Genomic DNA, 10161 nt, shown 5'->3' with positions numbered 1-10161 from the left:
TTTCCTTTGCTTTAGCAAAGGTTAACTAAGTGGAATTAAGATTCAACTTTCATTATTATTGATAAGAATAACTAAGTCTGGACTTCCAATTTCTCATACCTTGCCAAAAGGGTTTGCTTTACAGTATTTATTTATTTTAATTGTCATTTAAATTATTTGCCATATTCATTCCTCGTTCTCAAACCCCAATTTACAATCTCCATAACCAATAATAAGAACACACTTCCCTGCAATTCCTTGAGAAGACGACCCAAGGTTTAAATACTCGGTTATCAATTTTAAAAGGGTTTGTTACTTGTGACAACCAAAACGTTTGCACGAAGGGATTTCTGTTGGTTTAGAATCTATATCTACAACGCGACTATTTTTATAAAATTCTTTACTAGAAAAAATCCTAACGTCAAGGTCCTTGGGCAGATCGAAAGGAAACCCAAGAAGCTTTCTTTTCTTAGGAAATCCCGGGCTTGGTCAAAACAAAGAGATAAAGAAATAGAGTCTGAGAAGGCTTGATGTCTAACTCTTGGCAAAGCAACTAAAAGATCTTGATAAAACCCCAGGAGTTCGGATGGAGCTGGGATGGAGCTACATTACATGACCACAACAAATCGGTCTCAAAGGAAGTGAAAGGAAAAGTAATGTTCAACTGGCTGAAAAAATAGTCATAAGCATATAAGAAGGGACGTTCCCCCTGGGACAGAGCAGGAAAGCAAACCCTCTCGTCAGAATCCGCCGCCACTAACTCGTAGTTCTTCTCTTGATCCCTACTACTACAGATTTGGTGATGTTTTCTAAGCTCCGCACAGAACTCAGAATTAACAATGGAAACATACATCAGGAGGAGGGAGTCCAGCCAGTTGGATATACCCTCGGGGACCTTGGAAGACGTCTCGACAATATTTTTGCGAGAAGACATGGTCAACTAGTCCTACAGTAAGAAAAAGAAAAATGGGGTTACTACAAAACAACTCGGGCAAATAAGGAAACAACTCGGACAATAATAGCAAAACATCAAGTCTCAGATATAACAATAAAAGAGAAGCCCCAGGACTCACACAAAAGTTCAGGAGCACCCTTTGGAGGCACACAGGGCAGAAGCAATAGCAAAAGAAAACCCCAGGACACAACCCAAGGTCCAGGGGAATCCTTCGGAGGCAGCAACAGAACGAGGACTTAATCTATCTCAGCAAGAAATGTTTAACCTTATTTCGGATTACTGACACTACGAGAAAGAAAGTCACAAAAATAGAACTACTAAGCAAAGGAAACCGCCTACATCAAACAGATCAGAATCATCAAAGGCACAATCTTTTTCAGAAGCAAGAAATTACGACCAGAAACAGTGATAACATGCAAAATCCTAAAAGCATCAAATCATTAGGAAATGCACAAAGGAGCACATGTAAATCAAAAGAACTCCAGAAAAACATGCATCACAGCAACAATCAAGCACGACGATACGAAAAGGTTCAAGCTTTCCAAACGCAAACTCCAAAACAAAATCAAAACTTTGCAATACAAGCACAAAGAAGAACGACGAAAAAAGTGAAAGAAAGAGACAGAAAGGAAACTAACCTGCAAAGGGGAAGAGACAATGAGTGCTGAGAAGTTGAAACAACAGACAGGGTCGAAAAAACCCCCTTTTAAAGAACTAAGCGCCAGCAATCACCAAATAAACGCCGAAGAGGTTGAAGCCGCGCCGGACGATCACCTCCAAGAAAAGCACGAAGATGTGAAAATTCGGAGCCAAGAGAACGAAGAAATCGCAGTGAAAATAGAAGACTAAGGAAATTGTTGAGAAAATTCAAAATGAAACAAAGAGGGAAATGGTAAAGGGCAAAGGGTTTAATGAGTCTTTAAAACCCTTGCACGTTTCCAAAGAACGAAACGCGCGCTGACATTAAAGAGGAGAGAGAAAAAACGCTCCACATTCAAACAACTCTACAAAAGAGATCAACAATGCTCAAACTCGACTTTACCTAAAGGGGACAAAAGTCTAAAAGGACACGACCTCAAAGGAAAGATCGAGCTCGAGCAGGGGCACTGTTCATGCCCTGGGTCGAGCTGTACGACCCGGCATGACTGAAGACAAGTTGACCGATCTGTTCAGATCAGGATTACCCAACTTCTTTATAAAGAGGTCGGCCAAACCGCTACAGAGACCCAAGAAGTCCCAAACAGAGGAACACGACCTAAATCTAAAGGCAGTCCAAGCCTAGAAAGATAAGAGGCGATTGCTTTAAAGATAAGATTACTCTACTCAAAGATAAGATAAGATAACTATCTTATCTCAAGGGAAGATCATTCCACGCCATTATAAATACACTGGAGCACCCAGGTATAACTCATACTTTGATTCTACTAAAAACCTGCTTAATACCCTTACTAACTTAAGCATCGGAGTTTCTTGAAGGTACCACCACCCCCCGGTGACGAAGGATTAGCACCGCCACCAAGTCCAACAAGTCGGACGCGGCGGTTCCGGCCACCATCATCAAGTCGGACTCAACAGCGCCGACCAATACAGAAGATCTCGTCCAAGATCAACCTACAGTTTCAGGTAACTTTCGAAACAGTTGTGGAAGTAGAATTGAGATTAAAAAGTCAAATTAACATAAATTTTAATAAAAAAATAAAAGATGAAGTGAAAAAAAAGAACACAAAAAGGCAGCATAAGTAAATAAATCCAAAGAAAAAAAGTATGTAAAAAATATTATTTATCTAAAGTTAATCATAAGTATATTGAAGAGTTAATATAAAGCAACATAAAATAGGACTTTCAAAAATTAAAATATTAAATAATACAATTAACATAGCATAATTGATTAATGGAAGAGCTTCAAAAATTAATATTAAAACAAAAAATTAAAATATAAATGTAGCTCATAATTAGACCCATCAACTAGCCAAGTCATTAATTCAACATCATGTTACAATTAACCAATTCGGTCATTTCAATTATGCTTTAAAGGATAACATAGTCATTAAAAACTTCTATTTTGTTAAAATAATGAGAGGGTTATAATATGGTATTTCTGGAGCAGGGACTTGAGACGGTCAGGACCTGGACGCGAGTTATGGTGTTGGGAGACGCTGCTTGCTCGGGTCTATGGAGGGATGATGTGGTGAGGCCACCTGTAAAGATTTCGACGTTTAAGTCAGTATTCGTATAAAAAATAGTATTTAAGGTTAGAATAGGTGACGTATTTTTAGAGAAGGGTAGATCTCTCTCCTTTTATAGTTCGTATTCGAGTGGATCTCTTGTGATCAGACTTATTTTTTTAAAAATTTCTACTTACTGTCTATATTCTATGTAGATAAAGAGATGAAGACGGATCTCCTCGTAGTTCGGATCGGTCATTTATGTTCAGACCTGGGTCGTTAAGGTAGCGTTTGTTTTCAGGTACTGAGACAGAGGCTGAGAGACTGAGACTCAGTATTGTGTTTGTTAGTTCAGAGACTGGTACTAAAATTTCTGTCTCTGTCTCTAAAATTTCAGTATTTCAGTACCTCCAAAAAGTAGGGACACAGGGGACTGAAATTTTTAGAAATGGAGACTGAAACTTTAATAACATTTTATACCTAAAATACTTTCATTTCAATTAATTAATTCCAATTTTACCCTTTGTGCAAATTAAATTAGAGTTTCATTCTTGTTTCAATTCCTGTCTCTCATTTTGCACCAAACAGAATACTGAGATTTGTTTCAATCCCTGTCTCTTAGTCTCTGTCTCTCAGTTTCAGTCTTTCTGTCTCTGTCTCTCCACCAAACGCTACCTAATGGACTGGATCAGAACAAATTTTAATTTTATCCTTTAGTATTTTAAAAGAAATTTTAAAATAATTTAATATTTTGTATATATTTTTCTTATTATATTTAATCAGGAGTTGTATAATAAAAATTAAAATATTCGTTTAATTGTAAGAATTAAGAAGAAAAAAATAAAAAATAGAAAGAATAATAGAAAAAAATATTAAACAAAATGGCTTGGCCCATAAAAATATACGACACTAGTGAGAAATAGCTAATAAAATTAAAAAATATAAAAAATGGAATTTAAATCTATGTTTATAGTATGAAGTATTACTTATCAACCTCTGGATTAATAAATTCATTGTTAAATTTCTTTGCATCTTATAACATGTATACTTTTTCTATATCCTAAACTCTAAATCATACAGTGTTAATTGATATAAAGTTTATAGTATTTTATTTTTTATTTGATTACATAAAAATATAAAAATACTAACAAATTATATTGTAAACAAGCTATCTCAGCAAAAAAAAAAAAGGTGATCATAATTGACATGATGATAAATGAAAAACAAGATGAACCTGAAATGATAGAAGTGAAACTCTACCTTGACATAGCAATAATAACAAGTTTTGATTCACTCTCTATTAAGAAATTTTTGAATAAACACATATCCTCTCTCCCCAATGCCTTGGAAGCTCCTAGGATTTGAAAAGAGTAGTGCCTTTACATCCGTCTTTACATTCGTCTATACATCTTGAACCCATCCTTACTAGCTAATCTAGTGAAGCCTGTAGATCTTCAGCATAGTGGTCTTGGAAAACAAAATGGCAAGTGAAACAGAACACGTGGAACCAATAGAACAAGAACATGAAGAAGAACCCCTAGTAGTGTACGATGAAAAGGACATATCAAAAAGTGTTCAAGAATGTCAAAACAGTATCATCGGAAGGCTCGTGTCTAATAAAAAAAATCAACTTAGGTAGATCCAAACAGCAATGACAAACATTTGGAAGAGACCAAGAGGCTTTAGAGTAATGGGAATAAAACCATAAACATACTAATTTTTTTCCAACATGAAGCAGACCTGAACAAAGTACTTAGAGAAAATCCTTGGTTCTTCAGAAATCCTTGACTGATAGTCAAAAGATGGCAAATGGGGGAGAAAAATGCTGACAAAGGACTGGACATAGTAGAGATGAAAATGCAGATTTGAGACCTCCTAGAGCACTACAAAACAACAAAGCTGTGAAGGAAAATAGCTGCGTATGGGAAAGGTATCTGAATGTGAGCTGTATGAAGTAAGAAATGATCAAGAAAAATTCATCAAAGCTACTATCAAGATGAATACTAACACACCTTACATGAAGGGAACATATGTAGGCAGCAGAAAGGAGGGCCTCATGTAGGTAAGAATAACTCAAAATCCCTAAGTCCATGGTTAAAAGCTAAGCACATAGGACCAAAGTAAGAAAAACAAAGGAAAATACGAAGATCGAACAAGGTCATACAAAAATGAGCGATCAGGCACTAAGACCTAAGCTATCTGATAGGTTAATGAAAAAACTGGCGAGTCTGTCGGTTACAAACTCTCAGGAGTCTGAAATAAAAAAAGATTCATGCCAGACCCCTGCGATAACTCTCTCATGCATCTTCTCGCCAATAAGGGATCTGGGAGAAGATATAAAAAAAGGGGAAGGATCTCCAGAAGCCTTCAAATGTACCACTGAAAGAAAACAAGGAGGAAAATAAAGAAGCTGAAGAAAATGAGATAAATGAGCAACCAAAAAATGGAACAAAGCAGTTGAGGAATGGAGGAAAGGAAGAAAAGGGGAATATAGAAGAGCAGAAAACAAGAGCCTCTAATGTGCCAAATGATATCACCAACTCAAGGGGAGGAGAGAAGTCTATAATGGAGAAAAAATGGGAGCGACATGCTAGAGAAGTAGCAAAAAACATAGTAATGAGCACAGATCTAGAAAACAAAGCATAAAAGAGGAAAAGTAGTCCAGTGGAAGAAATGGAGACTGATGAAATGATAACAAAGAACAAAAAAAATGCAACCACATAAAGATCGGTGGAGGCTGCTAGGCAGCCCCGCCAAGAACCATGAAAATTCTAAGTTGGAATTGTTGTGGGCTTGGGAATCCATGGACAATGTGAGCTTTAAACAAGCTCATCCAACAAAAAGCTCTCAACCTTGTCTTCCTCATGGAGACAAGGAAGAAGGCGAACGAGATAATGAGGTTGAGATATAAAGGCAGTCTACAAAACATAATTGGAGTTGATTGTAAGGGCAAAGGAAGACAAAGAGGTAGGGGTCTAGCAATATTGTGGGACAGGTCAATAGATACCAAATTGATATCCATGTCATCCAACCACATAGGCATGGAAGTGAAAATGGAAGATAACAACTGTGTTTGGAGAGCGATTGGGTTTTATAGTTTTCCAGAAAATCAAAACAAGCATGCTAGTTGGGAACTTATAAGATCTCTTGGACAGAATTCTAATCTCCCTTGTATGATATTTGGTTACTTCAATCAGGTTATGAGCTAAAGTGAGAAATAAGAAGAATCCCCAGTTATTTTATCACAAGTAAGAAGCTTTCAAGAGGCTATCTAGATGAGTGAACTTCTTGATCTCAACTTCATTGGTAATTCTTTTACCTGGTCAAATGGTTAGATAGGGGAAAACAATATTCAAGAACGTCTGGACAGAGCCATGGCAAACATAGAATGGAAAGAGAGGTTTCCAAAGTCATCAATCCAACACTTAATTAGATATAAATCAGACCACTATCCCATACTTCTTGACGTAAATGGAAGTAAAAGATCGAGAAGGAAGAAACGAAAAAAATTCAGATTTGAAGAAATATGATTGACAAATGAAAAATGTGAGCACATAGTGGAGGAAACATGGAAAAACAGTAGGGGAACATTAAGGAGAAGCTGAAAATATGCACTAAGAGGCTGGAAAAATGGGGACATGAAGCATTTGGGGACGTCCGAGGAGAATTAGGATGAACCAAGAGAGATTGGATAATCTCAACAACCTCCCACAATCTGAGGAGACCCTGAGGAAGATTAAAGAGGTAGAAGCCAAACTAGACAACCTGCTGCAAGGCGAAGAAATCTGGTAGAGCCAGAGATCTAGAGCCACGTTACTAAACTATGGAGACAAAAATATCAAGTTCTTCCACCAAAAAGCTTCCTAAAGAAAAAGGAGGAATTGGGTAGATTCAATCACAGATGATGCAGGAATCAAATATGAGGATGAAGAACAAATTGAAAGGGTAATAATAATTTTTTTTTGAGAAACTGTTTACATTGGAAGAAACTATAGATGTAAAAAAATCAGTTGATGTGGTGAGAGGTAGGATAAATGATGAAAGATTTGAGATCCTCATCGCTAATTTCACAAGCGAGAAAGCCTATCAAGTGCTTCAGCAAATGCAACCTACCAAAGCACTAGGACCCGATGATCTACCAGCCATCTTCTACCAAAGAATGTGGAAATAGGTTAGCAAGGATGTCACTGATGATGTTATAAAGATTCTCAATGAAGGAGCTGACCGGAAGCAAATAAACTAAACCCACATCTGCATGATCCTCAAGGTGGCAAAGCCAAAACACACTAAAGAGTATCGCCCCATCTCTTTATGCAATGTCATCTTCAAATTGGTAACAAAAATCATGACTAATAGATTAAAGATCATCCTCCCGCATATTATTGGTGAAAATCAAAGCGCCTTTATCCCGGATAGACTAATCACGAATAATGGTTTGCTTGCTTTTGAAATCTTTCACTACATGAAGAAGAAGACAGTGGGAAGGAAAGGTTATGTTGGACTTAAACTTGACATGGAGAAAGCGTACGATAGAGTCAAGTGGATCTTCCTAAGAGAGGTGTTAATCTCTATGGGTTTTCAAATGGATGGGTGCAAAATATCTGAAATTGTGTTAGCACAACCTCCTTTTCAGTGTTGCTGAATGAAATCCCATCGAAACCTTTTCAACCCTCGAGAGGATTGAGATAAAGAGACCCCCTTTCCCTATACCTCTTTATCATTTGTGCCAATGTACTATCGGGCAACCTCATGAAGGCGCAAGAGAACAGAATGATTCACGGGATCAAAATTTCTAGAACCGGGCTAAAGATAGACCATCTCTTCTTTGCAGATGATAGTATACTCTTCACTAAAGCAACGGAGCAGAAAATCCAAGCAACAAAGGAAGTGCTGATCAGATACCAATAAGCCTCGGGGCAACGTATTAACATGGAGAAATCAGAGCTGTCTTTTAGCCAAAATGTACTTACTGTCGGACAATGGCTGATCTAAGAACGGTTGGGAGTAAAGGCTGTAGAAAGGCACTCAAAGTACTTGGGGCTACCGACTTTCATCGGAAAATCCAAGAAATAAGTCTTCAATTACGCTCAAGAGAAAGTGTGAAAAAAGCTCAAAGGGTAGAAGGAAAAGTTCCTATGAAAGGCCAGGAAGGAAGTTCTTGTTAAAACGGTGGCTCAATCAATTCCGACTTACATAATAGGGTGCTTTAGGTTACCAATTAGCTTATGTCAACACATCGCATTTATGATTAGTAAGTTTTACTGGGGCTCGAAGAGTGAAAAAAGAAAGATACATTGGGTAAAGTGAAAAAAACTCTGTAAACCAGAACATAGTGGTAGATTAGGCTTTCGAGACATTGAGGCTTTTAATTCAGCTCTCCTAACTAAACAAGGGTGGAGACTCATTCAAAATCCAGAATCTCTAGCTGCAAGAACCATTAGGAGAAAATACTATAATTGAAAAATCTTTTTGAATGCAGATTTGGGGTTCACTCCTAGTTTCACATGGAGAAGTATCTGGCAAGTAAAAGGTGTGCTAGAAATGGGTGGGTTCTGGAGGTAAGTGATGGTAAAGAAATTAAAGTTTGGAAAGCTCCCTGGCTATCCAAGTAGAATGGTTCCAAAGTTTGGTCTCCCAATCCATCATCTCTAAGTAAGAATACTAAAGTATATGAGCTTATGAATGAAGAGGAAAAAGAATGGAATACAGAGCTGATAAACCAAGTCTTCCTACCTTTTTGAAGCAAAACAAATATTAGAGATCCCAATTTTCAGATCAGAGCAAACAGACAAGTTCATCTAGAAAAAAAATAGCAAAAGATAAGTTGTTCAGGGTAAACCTAGCATACCACGAAATTAAAGCACAAAACAGGAATCAATCAATAAATTAGCGAGAAGAACCGAGGAAGGAAGGTACCTTAAAGCAGATTTGGAAGATCAAAGTCCCTCTAAGAACACTAAATTTCATGTAGAGACTGCTGCACAAATCCCTCCCAACTATAAAAAACCTAGGGCGTAGAGAAATTGAATGCTCACTAATTTGTGAGAGATACTGGATAGGAAAGGAGATGGAAGAACACCTCTTCAAACACTGTGAATTTGCAAAACGATTCTAGTTTGTATCACCATTCAATTTAAGGTCTGAGAAATTGATTTAAAAGGATGGATTATAGAGATTTTGGGTAAGCTCCAAAAGAAAGAACATGACTTTTTCTGTACCTTACTAAACTAACTTTGGCTAGTAAGGATTTTTGATAATTTTTGAAAAAAAATGCTAACAATTGAGGAAGAAATAAAAAAAGCTTTGATATTCTTCGAAGAATTTTGGAACACCCAAACTACTATGGAGGGAAGAGGAAGAGTCATAATTCACTAATTCCCTTTATGCAGAAGAGGGAGGAGCCACCAAACTCAACGCTAAAAGTCAATGTAGATGCAGTAGTTGGTAATAGTAATAATGGAGGTGTACGGGGATGTTATTAGAGATAACTTGTGCCAAGTTATGGCAACAGGTCTATAATAGAGTAATTAAAATTTTAGAGGTTATTTTAGTGTAGGATTCCAATTTAAGAGATTACTTTAGGATTTAATAGACTCAACGAGCATGATTAAGTCTAATTGTGTGAAACTCATTTTTTTTAAGATTTAGCTAACATGTTCCCTTTATTAAGGGTACATGTTAAGTTTATAAATTAAAAAAATTATTATAAATATAAAAAATTTAAGTTTTTAATGCATTTATTTGCATTCATTAAATAAAGATATTTAAAATTTTTTACTAATAATAAATTTATTACGTGTCTTTAGGACACATATTAGTCAAATCCTTCTTTTTATCTAAATACAGATATTATACAAAGCAAAAAGTTTAAAAAGCAATAGAAAATTATCTTAATACAGTTTAAAATGATTTTATTTTATATTTCTTAATTATTACTTATCTTATTTTACATTTAGTAATTATTGTTAATTCTAAATATTTTTTATATTGACAAAGACCTAATTATAAAATTAAAAATAGTATAAGAATATAATTAAAAAAATTATAAGATTTAATTATAAA

The sequence above is a fragment of the Arachis duranensis genome, chromosome 4, assembly GCF_000817695.3.
Source record: "Arachis duranensis cultivar V14167 chromosome 4, aradu.V14167.gnm2.J7QH, whole genome shotgun sequence".
Taxonomy (NCBI): domain Eukaryota; kingdom Viridiplantae; phylum Streptophyta; class Magnoliopsida; order Fabales; family Fabaceae; genus Arachis; species Arachis duranensis.
The sequence above is the reverse complement of the archived record's forward strand: the minus strand, read 5'-3'. Positions refer to the sequence as shown.